The following is a 16062-nucleotide window of genomic DNA, read 5'->3' on the forward strand; positions in this document are numbered from 1 at the left end:
AGACATACTTCCCAGGGTTGAGATTCAGCTCACTGGCAAGGCAGCCATGATTGATGTTGAGGTAAGGGGAAAGCAAAGTGCTGGATATCTTTTGGCAATGATTTGCTTGCTCCCGGCTTGGTGCCATGACCAGAAGCCTTTATGGCGTATATCTTGTCAGCTGTGTTCACCAGAGCATAGGCTGCATATCAGTCTCATAGTGGGACTGGGATCATTCCTGATTTGCAGGGACCAGGATAAGGTTATTTGCAGGACAGGGCAGATGCTGGGAAGGCAGCGGCTGTGGAGATCATCACTTCTGCTTCAGAGGCATGGAATGATAAGGCTCCTGAAGCAAAACCAGTACGTAAAGCTGGGTTACTTCCAAGCTGGAGGGTTTGTTAGCTGCTGGAGAGCCTATCCAGGAAGATTTCTATAAGACGCAGGAAGCATGCCCTAAGCTTGTGGGATTTCGGAAGGAAGCCTAAGAGCAGGTCTGCAAAGAAGTGCTTGGGAAACACTATGGTCCTGATTCACAAAGTTAAACTTGGATTTGAGTCTAAGTACACAACTTTCACAAAGGCCATTTACGAGTAGTATCTTTACATCTGCACCCGGGGCGGAATCTCCGCATTCATGGCAGAATCTCTGCATGTGTGGGGAAATCTCTGCACTCTGGCGGAATCTCTGCACTTGTGGCAGAATCTCCGCTCTCCGCAACTAATTTATACATTATGAAATTGATTTAGGATTCCAGCTTTTTTAATTGATTGATCTCAGTTTTAAGCATCTCCAATTAAATTGAACAGTGGAAGTTATTTTCAGTGATTGCAAAACTTCTAGAATAATTAGTGTATACTCTGGTCTAAATCAGTCCCATGTGACAATGGTTATGTAGAAATAGCTCCTGGTGAAGGTGGTAGCCACCGGCCACTATTACAGTAGCATTTGGGCACCCCTCCTGTTCCAATAAGACTGTAATTCGTGAGACAGGTCTATGTCATGGTGCACACACATCATCTGTGTTCACTTATGAAAAAAAAAGCGCATTAGGAATCCAGACAACAGGACAGTTGGACACTCAGGACAGGGGTACACTGTCTTCAACATGCAGAGGGATTTTCCGTCCCAACAAATACACTTCAACATTAGTTAAATATTATAGCATTATATAGCAAATTCTGAAATAACATAGCATAAAATAGCATATAAAAAAACATAACAATATAACAACATGTAGGTAAAGGAAGATACACCTGAATGTAGGTATCTGCTGTGTTAAAGGTAGAGGTAAGTGTGACAAGGCAATGGCCGAAGAAGAATTAGGAGAACATACATAGAGGTAGAGGGAAATGTAGCTAGATGTAGGTCAGTATTCATCGATGTAGGTCAATGTAGGTGTAGGAAAAACTAGAGGTAAAAGGAGGATATCTGTGTGTGTTTCTGTGTGTGCCTAGGTGAAGATAGAGCTGAATAGATGAAGGCATATGTGGGTGGTTGATAGTGTAGATCAAGATAGATATTTGCAGATAGAGGTAGAGTTTGATGTAAAGATTTATGTGTGTAGTTATTGGTGAAAGCAGAAGTATATATGTATAATTAGGTGTATGGCGATGATACCTGGAATCTATTGGATGATGAGAAATAGACCATAAGTTGAGTCATGAATGGCACCTAGTGATGGTTGGGCTATCCAGACACTGCAACACCAAAAGAACACTGCAAAACGTCTGCCCCTTACCTCACAAATCACATGAGATCTGAACAGATGATGGCCATCTGTGTTCTTCCGCCACAAACAAACACTACACCAAATCATGGAAAGAACATATAAATCCACCTCTAGCTCAAATCTTGTGAAGCATTGATCGTTGTTAAAGAGGGTTATGAGCCCTTTTCAAGCAACAGCCACAATCCTTGTTAGGATAGCTTGGCATAGAAGTAGTCAGGCTTAACTGACAATTAGCAATAAAATGAAACAAGAAAAATATCACACGAATTTAGCTACGTGGAGCAACGTTTAATACATTATTTGACACTACAATGAAAAAATTCCAATCATTTGTACTTGAGATATGCAAGTTCAAAGTTGTGAAGGTAAGTATAGTGCCTAAAGGCACCAACTGTTGTTATCTGGTCATGCCAACCGGAACAAAGTCAAAAGTTCAGACCAACCGCAATGGAGTGTGGGCTGGATAGAGGGACCAGGTTAGTCCCACTTACGTCCTTGATGCGCAGAGTTGTATGGTGCTGCATCAGTTCTGATGGGGAGCTGCTTGGGTTGGAATGTGAGGTTCTGCATTAAGTTGCATTGCACTGCGTTGGTTCCTATGAGGTGTTGAAAGAGCTGTAATGCAAGGTCCTGCATCGAGTCTGGGCTCAAAAGGCAGGCTTTAAAGCTTTGAAAACAGGTGTCCCGTTGGTAGAGGTGCAGACATGTGAAATTCCATGAAGAACTCAAAGTTATGTTATGGTATTTATTTTTTGTATAGCGCACGGATGCCGCAGCTAAGAGGCGTCCCGGCGCTTGGAGAGCTGAATAACACAAGTGAGTTTAATTGTAACAGTACATAGATGGGAGTGAAGGTAGAGGTATATATATATATGCATATATATATACATACATATATAAATATATATGTTTAACCAATGCGCTCCAGCGCTTTCAGGAGGGCTCACCGCGGCAGACAACCATCCGGCTTTCCATTAGCACCCGAGCAGCTTCATCACCTCCCTCCAACAACTATGACAAAGTCTGACGCGTTTCGGGGCTAGGAACGCCCCTTCCTCGTGGACAACACAGAGGCACACCGAAGTTCACCTTCATGAAACAAATGCAATTTATTTGAATCATGTACACCCTTAGTGGGTGTGGTTAACAAGGTAATGTCGACAGGAATGCTGGTTACTGAAGGGTAGTGGGGGTGGGCTGTGAAGTTGCATCTTGTTACAAGAATGTCACGCTGTCAGGCAATACATTGTTCATCTCACCCCAGCTTTCCCCGGTGCAGGATTGTGAAGCGCCTAATGAAATGGAGCCCCTCCCCACGGCTCGAGCCAGCCATGAAAGTAAATGTTTAAGCAATGCGCTCCTGCGCTTTCAGGAGGGCTCACCGCGGCAGACACCTCCCTCCAACAACTATGACAGAGTCCGACGCGTTTCGGGGCTAAGAACCCCCCTTCCTCATGGACAACACAGAGGCACACCGAAGTTCACCTTCATGAAACAAATGCAATTTATTTGAATTGTGTACACCCTTAGTGTATATGTGTGTGTCCCGTTGTAGGACGAGGTAAATGCAGGTTGCTGTGGGTAGAGGTGAAGTAAAGTAAGTAGGTGAATATACATAACATGCATTTAGGTAAAAATAACTATGTGTATGTGGACAGTGGGATAAATACAGATAGATAAATCTTGGTAGGGGTGGAGGTGGAGATATTGATAGGAGCAGGCAAAAGGTATGCAAGCGTAAGAAAGGATGTGAAGGTTTGATGAGTGGTAATCTAGAGATGTGTAAGGCTAAGGTACATGCAAAATAGCTATTAGATAATTCATGAAGTAAAACAATTTGATAACCATCCAGTCAGAGGTTTTCTTGTTTAAAATTAAAATTATCAGAACAATATACCAAAAGAAGAATGCTTGGTCTCACTAAATAGTAATCTAACTCCATCACTGTGTAGAGGGGTCAAATCAATATGGAAAAAAGAGAAATTATGTGTGAAACTACAGATATAATTTATAAGGCACAACCCCCATGCACGTGTTATTACCTAGGCCAGAAAATAAGGGGAGATAAATAACAAGGGTTGGATCATAAATGCAATGCAGGAGCGTATAAGAAGAATAATCCACAGCATAGCATAACATTTTAACAAATGAGGACATACATTGTCACAGGCTCGCTTTCAGGCTGTTGATTGTGTAAAAACCTCAAAAAAGAGGATGAAATAGGAACACACTATCTTTTTCCAAAGGTACACTGTGGATAAATGTACTTGATGCTATGTCCCCTAATGAGCTGAATGAATCTGAGGACTTGATATGTTTTCTGTTAGTTTTGGATATTATGAAAAATATAAAAATAATGACCTTCTTAATATTTGAAACACATATTATTATACTAGTAAAGGTTAACTACAGAGATGGAAAATAAGGTGCATGAAATATTATAAGCAAGGGTGTAGCTTGGTGAGTAAAATTGGAGGGGTGTGAGCTTCAGATTTGCCAACAGTCACACTAGCATATAATGTTAAACTACAATATAGAACATAATCTGTAGATTTATTGGAACGGAGAGAAAACATCACCTTTGACCTCTTGAAATGGTATCTCAGATGATATTAGAACTAATGTGAAACATAACATTAAGACGTTAACAGCCATCTCTTAGTTTGCCAGAAATAAGACCTTGATTCTTTACCAAATAGTATTCCTGCAGTGACATGCAATATAAGACACCTATCATGGCTTTGTAGTCACATCACTATGTACCTTTATACACAAGCATCTACAAACCCCAATATCAAAAATGCTGGAGTCAAACTGACCAAGCATTGGCCATGCCAATCGGTCTCACCATATTAATGTATTTTGTGAATTTGTGTAATATTAATATATTATAGTAATAATACAGTATGTTAGACATAGTCATTTTTAATAAATGACTGACAGTGCTTTAGTATTCTAAAGATTTTTTTATTTTAACTGCAAGTGTTACTGTGTTTTCTTTGATAAAGTATTTAAACATAAATGTAACATGCATTTCTTTTTCTACAGATAAAACATGCTAAATACCTAAGGTTAGCTCTACCGGGCCACAAGCGGTGCCTAGTTTCTTTTAGCCTTTTGGTAATGGGATTTTAATGTAGTATATTAGAAGACACCCTGCCCCCAAGGTAGGCGTCTACTAAATAGATGCCATCAATTTAGAGCAGCTTTGCACAAACTATGGGGGTGGTAGTCTGAGTCCTAGTCGCTAATCCAAGATGCCTTAAAAACATACTGTGTCAACTTTCCAAATGTGCAGTTGTTGCAGAGCGAGTTTGCTGTGTACACAGACCTGTGGCAAAGACTGGACTCTGGCAGCAGCGTGAGGAGGTGCCAAGTGTGACTGTTTCAAGGCCACTGGTGATGTGCGCCCTTTTTCCAGGTACACTACAGCCGCCTGTCAGCAACACCAATAAATACACACGGTCTGCAGAGTAAGGCAGAGACTATCAAGGAGGGGGGCACACACACACACAATACCCAAAATAGTATGTACACAACTCATTGACAGACACCATGCCAAGAACCCTACTCAGCCAAGGCCCAGCACGAGAGCCTGTACCAACACTACTGACAAAAGAGCCCACTAGACGCTCCCACCTGAACCCTAACAGACTGGTGCAAATGTACAAGCCATCCCCACCACTCATTCAAAGTAGGTATGGGTGAAATTTGCGAGTTCGCGGTACGTGAATTTGTGCGAAAGCGAATTCGCTGTCCGCATAATCCGCGAATTTGTGCTAATTTGCGGGGTTTTTTTTTTGCATGCTCGAGGGGCGCTTTGCCTGTTCGCGGGCCACTTTCAGCACGCCGACCGCAAAGTTACCCATGCGGTCCATACATGGGCGCGGCCATCTTGTTTGCGTTGCGTATTTCCTTTTCCGGGCGCTAGTTGCATTCTCGCGTTGTGCGCGGGCGCGATTACATGGTCGCATGTGTTTTTGCGTGCTCCTGGGGGAAATATTGCTATGGTTCTGGGCTTGCTTTTTCTATTCTCCCCTAATCTTTGCAATCCTTTGTTTCTTTTAACCTTTTTTACTCATTATCTATCCCTCTATTTTTCTACATCTATATTTTGTGTTTTTTTCAACTTTTCGCTACTTTAAAAACTACTTTTTTTAACTCTTTTATTTTATTGACTTTTTCCCTATTCTTTCCTATTTTTTTATTTAAGTTTCCAGTCCAGGACCATGGCAAAGGGAGCCGGTAAGAACACCAAGGAGAAGGGTCCCACACACCGTACCCGGCTCCCTTGCGGGCGATTAAGGAGGGAGGATGTAGTGGGCCACGAGATTTTCACCACTTATCTTTTATGTTCAGCGCCACCTCCCGAAGACTGTGGCAGCAGGGGGCAGGCCCGGTGCAGGGTATGGCCTCCGGGAGCGTCGCCAGCTCTGGGATAACGTGTGCCAGGCCATGCGTAGGGAGTCGGGGGTCCGGCGCACCTACCATCAGGCGACGCACCGGTGGGCTGACCTCATTGACTGGGAGCAGGACCTGCTCCACCTGCTAGGCGTGAAGATCCCTGGCCTCGGGGAGTAGCTATTTAATAACTACTTTGTTTTCTTCTGCTCTGTTTTATATTGCTAATATATGTTTTTCCCGAAGAGCAAGAATGCTGCCGATTCGATTACATTGCAGGTAAATTATTGTTTAAATAGCTTCAGTGATTGCAGGTGCTACTGTTCGCCTGCTCAGTGGCGTTGCTACTATGCTTACGTGTTTGCAACTTTGTGCTCATTTGAGCAGAATTGCGTAATGACTAGAGACTCAAGTCTAGTCCTTCCTTTGTACTCCTGCTGCCACTAAGAAGAGATAGTGGTGGATTGATAGGTTGAGTATATGATGACTTGTTATTTAGCAGTAGGACATTTTTTAGTGGTCTGCAATCATGATGACGGACTGTGTCTGTCACGTCGCGTGCTGCTGAGTGCTGGCAGTCGTAGTAGAACCTTTTTGTTGATGGTTTAGTTAGTGATTTACAACACTTTCCAAGTAGACGGTCTGTGAATCCGGCAATACTGTACTATCTATCCTAGTTGACCAGATCAGATAGGTCAATCAATACATGTAGTGCAATTGTTGGAAATTTGTTTCCCCAAGATCATTTTATATTGTGGTCAAAGAAATCAAATATTTCAAAAAAACAATTATCCATGGTTGTGGTTATTTCATGATCATCAGCACCTCCCATGGGCAAGAAGACCACACCTGAGACTCCGGCGGAACAAGGTGGGCAGGATCGGTCCTCTGCAGTCTCTTCTGCTGGCGCCAGTATGTTGTTCTGTTGTTAATATTGATAATTATACTTCCCTAACTTTTACAACTCCTATTCATTCCAAACTGTTTCCCTAATCTATTTTTTACATAGGTATCCTGCCTTACCATCACTCTCTGTGCTACTACTATTTTCTATTATTATGAGTCGGTCTGTGTAGATTGCTAAGCGTGCCCAGTCGGCAAACGGTGTTAAACAAAACTCTGATCCAGCAATAGCTCTAGAGGCACTGAGTGCAGTCCTCAGGGTTGCCCTTGCTGTCTATTCCAGCCTTCTTAATGTTAGTGCTTTGACAATTTCCCACAACGAAATGTCAATGTCCAAAAAGAATAAGCTAGTAGTTGGCTTTTTGATTTAAAAGTAGCACATACCATACCACTAGTGTTTCAGGGACTATTCTGCACATACAGAAGTATGGAAAAGAGAAATAGGACATTGTTGATGATAGGTGCAGTTCAACTTTCCACATACCTCAGTCAGAACAGAAGTTGAACCCCCAATCCCCTGACCGACTATCTAGTGTGTCTGACCAAGGATTATACGACCCAGAAGAACAGAAGCAGACTACCGAGTCCCGATCTATCAGAGACACAGAAGCATGCTTGCAAAGTGTAGTAGTGCAACTGCAAACCCTTCCGCTCACTCACTCATGAACAAAAACCATACAGTGTTTTTTAGTTTTAAAGTTTTATTTTCAAATAAGAAATAAAAAAACAATGTCTTTATTTTTAATAGTGCAGTATTCCCACCGAGCAGTGGTGATAGATGGCGTTAAAGTTTAAACACCCTTCCCTAGTATATATTCCAACACATCTAATTATTAATAGCAACTGTGCGTGACTCGGTAGCCCTCACCTTGTTGGAACTTCAAGTCCTCCTGGTGGTGATGAGGAGTAGGTGGTTCTGACTGTAATTAGAAAAATGTTGCACGTTAAAAAGCAAGCATTCATCAGTTGTGCCAAACTGTTGCATGTTATGGCTAAGCATATAAGTTAACACCCTCCCCAAAACCGTGACTTTTTTTCAGTCCCAATAATTAGAAATTGTTTAACATTTTCTCTTCCATTACGAGACGAAATAGGGGGTGGTGTATGGCATCTAAAAATATGACGTTTTTTCTAGGCGCCATCACAACATTGGATGCGGCACTTCCCACTACCAGTGCCGGGGCCAGCAGTGCGGAGGGGTCCACTCCAGGGGCGGATGCGGCGGTACCACAAGTGTCACCAGGAGGAGCTGCTGCGGGGGATGGCTCAGCAGCAGCGGACGGTGGTAAGTTATTATAATCCTTACTTATTGACATTTTAGAGTAGGCTTGCAAAGGGGTGTATAATGTACTGTACAGTAGACAATACACTAGTAGAAATACACTGTACAGTTATGAACAGTTACTAATTTAGAACTAAATTTTTGCCAATCATGGAGAAGACAGTCACCCTTGACTTAGCCATAGCATTAGCATTGGTAGTTCTCGAGTAAGCAATGGCCCCCTCTATTTGACTTCAATTCAGCTGTGAAACTTTTATCGTGAAGTCAAGTCAGATCAGATGAACTTGAGGGATGTGATGAACTAAAAGGCAAAAAAGGGCGTAAGGAAGGACGAGCGAGTCGTAACATTTATGACTGTAAAGAATGATACGTGTTTTTGAATGCATGTGGCTGATAGGAAGGAATCAGATGCATGGCTGCTTGAAGCAAGGATGGTTGGAGGAGAAAGAGAAGATGACTGCCTGTGTGGGTGAATCAGAAAATGCATGTGTGGTGTGCATTGCAATATATTATCACAGTGGTTTACCAAATAAAAAGAAAAGGGTGTTAGTTGGTTGTTGCGAAAAAGCAATGTTGGTACAGTTGAGACATTAAGAAGATTGATAGATGTTTACTTTGGAAGCATGGATGGTATCAGTGGATGAAGAGTGTTACTTTGTTTGAACAGCATGTCAGTGCCAGAGTAGCAAAGCAGAGGAAATCCAAATACTAGAAGTTGTGATTGTTCAGAAATTCTCCCTTGACTAATAGTAGAGTAGTTTTCTTTACAAGCACAGCATATATTGTGTATGTATTATATAGTTGACATTATATCAAGTCAAGTCCCTTCCTCCGGCAATTATGGGTACCACACTCACTCCCTATGTTAAAAAATTTCTTTCAGCTGTGTCAATCATGGGTGGACTATCTCTGTTTTTCATTCAATCTATCACAACAAAGCACCTAAAGTCATCCATCATATAAGCAAAGATCATGTGATCGGCTGGATACATGATCAGAAATTAATAATCTTCATTTTCCTTTTGTAGTACTGAAGGCCCGGGGGGGCAGTGCGAAATATAAATTACATTGAGCAGTAGCCCTTAATGTAACCGAGTATGGCCAGTGCCACCACAATAGAAAAGTAAGAGCTTCCCTATCCCCATCCGGCATGTACTGCTTAAAGTAATGCGAGTCTGCGTCATCATGGCTTGTGTCTTTTTTTCTTGGGTACAATCTGACTGAGCTGGCATTATGCCGGCAACCACAAGTTCACGTACAAGTAATTTCTTTCGCAAAACTAGAGAAAAAAAGAAGAAGACTGGTGTACTCTCTGACCCTCTGACTATGTAGTGAGTCCATAGTGCTGCTAGTAGAATTCCTCAAACTCCCACTAATGTTACAGGCCTACAAAGATGGCGGAAAGATACATGTCAAAATGTTATACTGTGCTTGCAAGTTGCTAGTGTTACTGTGAGACAACTTTCTGTTGAATTATTTTGTGTTGCTGTTAAAGAGTATTGGTTACAGTATTTTTCTTTCTTTCTTCATATAGATGCTCCACAAAAGCTCACCAGAAAGGAGATGGCTGTCCGGGCGAGGGCCCGGAAGCTGGAGGCCATTTGTGCAGAATATCGCCGGCTGTTGGCTCGGGAACAGGAGGAGGAGGCGGCAACAGCTGCATCCTCCTCCAGTCCCCCCGGGTCTAAAAGCCAGCAGCCTCCAGTACGGGCCGTGGTCCGACAGCCTCCCGCCGCCGCCGCTCAGCTGCAACAAAACCAGCAGCTGCCCCCCACCAGAGCATGGAGGGCACACCTGCTGAGTGGACTACCTGGAGCGCACGATGGAGAAGCAGAAGTACCAGCTCCAAGACCTCCACAGAGAGCTGCGGGACCACCTGTCCACAGGACACCACCGGAAGTGACTGTGTCCCTTGCCCCTTTTTTAAAGACTGTTGGGAGGGTGGGAATTGGGAGTTGGGGATTCTGAGGGACTTTTTGCGGGACATTGGATTGGACATTTGTTGGGGTTAGGGAGGGGGTAGTTTGGGTCTTTGGACTTGTTTATTTTTGTTAGGGGAAATATATAAATATTTATTTTACATACTTCAACATAGTGTACGCGTTCATATTACTTTGTGGGGTGGTGGGCGGGGGTTACTGCACGTTTGGTTTCCTCAAACTTACCAGCATGAATTATCTAAAACGTCCAAAAATGTACAAAAGTGCCACTAACAGAGTTAGTGAATTCAATTGGCCTACTAGTACTTTACTAATACTACTGTCAGTCTCTCCTCTCCTCAGAGTCTTAGCCCATTATTCTACCTCCCCAAAATGCTTATCTTACCTGTGATTCGTGTTTGAGAAGAGAGCTAGGCACAGCACTGGCTGCATGGCAAATGGCGATTGTGGTTGCCCATGAAATCCGTCCAGGACAGAAATTCCATTGTTGTGGTGGTAGTAGGAGTGGTACCACACTCGTAGTAGGAGCATATGAAAAACAAAGGAAAAAAGTGAGACATTGAGTGACTTGATAGGAGTATTAGAAGGAACAGTATATTTGTAGCCTAAGCAATGCTGAAGATAAGTATGGGGAAAAGAATTGCATGGATGAGTATGGCTACATCAAGAACAGTGACACAGCAGCGTAACAGGTCTTGACATGTAGGAGGATGATGTTGACGATGGATGCAATGAATGGTGGACATGAAATTCAGAATTCCTTTGAAAATACTCATTGGTATTTTTTTAAGCAGAATTACAATATCCTAGGATTCATCTAGCTGCCTTAAAATTTATTTGAGGAGGTTGCTTGCACCTTATCCCTGTCAGATTCTGTCGCGCCTCGCTGTAAACAAACGGGTACGGACTGGGTAAACACTACAAGTCCCAGAATGCTCAGCGGTTAGGAGGCGGGGTATAAATTAGACACTCAAAGTCTGGGTGAGGAAAAGGGTTGGACCCAAATGGTGTCCAATGATGTGTTCAGATCACTCAGTTGATCTTTAACAGAAGACACTATTATGTCAGAGAGGTGAAATAGAGAAGATACAAAGTCTGTAAGACTAGAAAACAGTACCCATCGGCCCACTCAAAAGTGGAGTCTCGTCATCTGGGTAGTTGGAGAAAAGGTGTCCTCTAGGCTTATCCTCAGCAAAAGTCTGAGGTTGCCTAATCATGGACCCTTAGGTCGAGCATCCAACCCACAGAAGACAGTGTGTGAGCAGACAGGGCAAAAAAAGGTTGCAGTGCAGAAAATAAAGTCAAGGAAAGAAAAATAATCCTAGTGGTTAAAAATGCCTACTTTGATGACATAAGGAAACTTTATTGGATTTGACCATCAAAGTGGCATCATTAAAAGCAGTATGCTGATAGCATGGAAGGAATTGCTATCTATCATGCGTGTTACTTGGTCGACATGTTTCAGCCTTTAACGGCTTTCTTCAGGACCTATGATAAGCTACCGCAACACATACTTATCGTGAATAGCGACCAATCTCCCATGGATTCAAAGGATAAAGGTGTATCTTCTCCTGTATAAACAGTGTGGGAAACAAAAATTGAGACACCATGTTTAAATACATACATAATGTAGTACACACCTCACACCACAATCATGATATTAGAGTGTATTCAAATGTAAACTCACCCTAAATGTAGGGAGGGAAAGCCTCACCTCGCCTGGCAACTGCTCAGGTAGGAAGGAGGCCACGCACTAGAAAAAAGCGCATGAGAATGAAATTAGTTATCAAGTAACTACTGATAACAAGCGTTTCAAAAGAGCAATACCATGGAGGCAGATATATAAGACCAGATTTGTAGAGAGAGACTGCCAGGATCCTTCTCTAACCAGATAAAAATATTTACACATAGTTACAAAGGGCCAGCAGATACCAAGGAGGTATCTTGGAGTAACAGGGACTAGGTTCAGCGTGTTAGCGCTAATTCCGTGCAGAAGTAAGCATTCACCTGGCTGCAGCCCTTGGAAGATAAAGCACGAGTGGAGCGCTCAAGTAAACCTACCTCTCCGTCGTTGCCTCGGGTCAGAAGACTGAGCCGAGGGGGAGGTAACAAGCTCACGTAGCGTGAATGTTTTTAACAAAAAGTGGCGGACCTGAGAGAAACCTCTCTTCAAGTGCCTAGCTATTGGTTAAAATGCGTGAGCCAATCATTTTCCGTGCCGGCGGAGTCAGCAGGAAGTGCGCTCTCTGTGACGCCTTCTAATTGCATTAATGCTGTTGGCTGCAATGGAAACAACGCGCGCGAGCACGTATCTCCGAGATATGCTTCCGGGTGGCGGACCTAAAAGGAGACGGTAGTCGGAGGATAGCCATTGGTTGTTAGGGTCAGCCAATGGCTGTGTCTTAACAAGCTGGCACACCGTGTGGAGTGGTGTGAACTCGTACGGACACATTCGTGAAACAAAAACTGTTGCAATGCGCATTTGTGTTACTGTGAAGTGGAACCCGAGATTCTGAGTTGGGTGATTAATGTCAAACACAGCGGAAGGAAACACAACTGTGTATAGACAAAAGGGTCTATCACTACATGTAAGGGGGCAGTGTTTTGTACAGGTAATAGTGGTGTACATAGCCTTACATGATGTAACTGCGCGTGGAGCTACAGCTATCAACAGGCAAGAACCCACTGAAATTTAATCATTGATCTAGTAATGTTAACCTTGAAAGATGGTGTAGGTTTATTGACGGAGCTGTGAATCATCAGTATAAGCAAATAAACCTATCGGAGTCATTCAAATTGTACGAAGTACGTCCAGGTGGCGGACGTCATGCTGGGTTCATGGGCGGAGCATTTACATTGGTTTTTTTGGCCAAAGGCTTAACAAACTCATGTCTAAAGCAATTGAAGACAGAAAGCGTAATCGTGGTGGTGTGAACTAATCACACGAAGGTTCGTAGAGCAAGAGAGTTTAATGTCGGGAAGCTGGTAGTCCCAACAAGATGATATCACTGTAAGGTCAACCCCAAGCGGTAGAGGTGGTTCATAAATGTCGGTACAGCGAATATCAATCCAGCTGTATGTCAGCTAGAGTATCTATCAACATCTGCGAAAAGACAGTGTACATGTGGGTAGCAAAAGTGTGCATAACCAGCCATGATATAACTGTGTGTGCTGCTGGAATGGTGCAGAGGGTCGCAGAAAGGTCAGATGACAGCTGGAGGGCCACGACGTCGTGGACTGTCCAAAAAAGGAGAAAAAGAGCCTCAATGCAGTGCGGCTCCTAGGGAGGCTGAATGTGAGACTTCCAGTGTAGGCATGATAGTGTGTCAGTCCTATAACCTCAGGAAAGAGCAAAGGTGGGTTTTCAAACTGCGCACTGACAGTGAAGGTCTAAATGACGACATTCCCTGGATGCAACTATGAGCATTCAATAGTTATATAGGACTGACACACTATCATGCCTACACTGGAAGTCTCACATTCAGCCTCCCTAGGAGCCGCACTGCATTGAGGCTCTTTTTCTCCTTTTTTGGACAGTCCACGACGTCGTGGCCCTCCAGCTGTCATCTGACCTTTCTGCGACCCTCTGCACCATTCCAGCAGCACACACAGTTATATCATGGCTGGTTATGCACACTTTTGCTACCCACATGTACACTGTCTTTTCGCAGATGTTGATAGATACTCTAGCTGACATACAGCTGGATTGATATTCGCTGTACCGACATTTATGAACCACCTCTACCGCTTGGGGTTGACCTTACAGTGATATCATCTTGTTGGGTCTACCAGCTTCCCGACATTAAACTCTCTTGCTCTACGAACCTTCGTGTGATTAGTTCACACCACCACGATTACGCTTTCTGTCTTCAATTGCTTTAGACATGAGTTTGTTAAGCCTTTGGCCAAAAAAACCAATGTAAATGCTCCGCCCATGAACCCAGCATGACATCCGCCACCTGGACGTACTTCGTACAATTTGAATGACTCCGATAGGTTTATTTGCTTATACTGATGACTCACAGCTCCGTCAATAAACCTACACCATCTTTCAAGGTTAACATTACTAGATCAATGATTAGATTTCAGTGGGTTCTTGCCTGTTGATAGCTGTAGCTACACGCGCAGTTACATCATGTAAGGCTATGTACACCACTATTACCTGTACAAAGCACTGCCCCCTTACATGTAGTGATAGACCCTTTTGTCTATACACAGTTGTGTTTTCTTCCGCTGTGTTTGACATTAATCACCCAGCTCAGAATCTCGGGTTCCACTTCACAGTAACACAAATGCGCATTGCAACAGTTTTTGTTTCACGAATGTGTCCGTACGAGTTCACACCACTCCACACGGTGTGCCAGCTTGTTAAGACACAGCCATTGGCTGATCCTAACAACCAATGGCTATCCTCCGACTACCGTCTCCTTTTAGGTCCGCCACCCGGAAGCATATCTCGGAGATACGTGCTCGCGCGCGTTGTTTCCATTGCAGCCAACAGCATTAATGCAATTAGAAGGCGTCACAGAGAGCGCACTTCCTGCTGACTCCACCGGCACGGAAAATGATTGGCTCACGCATTTTAACCAATAGCTAGGCACTTGAAGAGAGGTTTCTCTCAGGTCCGCCACTTTTTGTTAAAAACATTCACGCTACGTGAGCTTGTTACCTCCCCCTCGGCTCAGTCTTCGGACCCGAGGCAACGACGGAGAGGTAGGTTTACTTGAGCGCTCCACTCGCGCTTTATCTTCCAAGGGCTGCAGCCAGGTGAATGCTTACTTCTGCACGGAATTAGCGCTAACACGCTGAACCTAGTCCCTGTTACTCCAAGATACCTCCTTGGTATCTGCTGGCCCTTTGTAACTATGTGTAAATATTTTTATCTGGTTAGAGAAGGATCCTGGCAGTCTCTCTCTACAAATCTGGTCTTATATATCTGCCTCCATGGTATTGCTCTTTTGAAACGCTTGTTATCAGTAGTTACTTGATAACTAATTTCATTCTCATGCGCTTTTTTCTAGTGCGTGGCCTCCTTCCTACCTGAGCAGTTGCCAGGCGAGGTGAGGCTTTCTCTCCCTACATTTAGGGTGAGTTTACATTTGAATACACTCTAATATCATGGTTGTGGTGTGAGGTGTGTACTACATTATGTATGTATTTAAACATGGTGTCTCAATTTTTGTTTCCCACACTGTTTATACAGGAGAAGATACACCTTTATCCTTTGAATCCATGGGAGATTGGTCACTATTCACAATAAGTATGTGTTGCGGTAGCTTATCATAGGTCCTGAAGAAAGCCGTTAAAGGCTGAAACATGTCGACCAAGTAACACGCATGATAGATAGCAATTCCTTCCATGCTATCAGCATACTGCTTTTAATGATGCCACTTTGATGGTCAAATCCAATAAAGTTTCCTTATGTCATCAAAGTAGGCATTTTTAACCACTAGGATTATTTTTCTTTCCGTGACTTTATTTTCTGCACTGCAACCTTTTTTTGCCCTGTCTGCTCACACACTGTCTTCTGTGGGTTGGATGCTCGACCTAAGGGTCCATGATTAGGCAACCTCAGACTTTTGCTGAGGATAAGCCTAGACGACACCTTTTCTCCAACTACCCAGATGACGAGACTCCACTTTTGACTGGGCCGATGGGTACTGTTTTCTAGTCTTACAGACTTTGTATCTTCTCTATTTAACCTCTCTGACATAATAGTGTCTTCTGTTAAAGATCAACTGAGTGATCTGAACACATCATTGGACACCATTTGGGTCCAACCCTTTTCCTCGCCCAGACTTTGAGTACCTCTTGTGTTTTTTCGC

The sequence above is a fragment of the Lissotriton vulgaris genome, chromosome 1_1 (assembly GCF_964263255.1).
Source record: "Lissotriton vulgaris chromosome 1_1, aLisVul1.2, whole genome shotgun sequence".
Classification (NCBI taxonomy): domain Eukaryota; kingdom Metazoa; phylum Chordata; class Amphibia; order Caudata; family Salamandridae; genus Lissotriton; species Lissotriton vulgaris.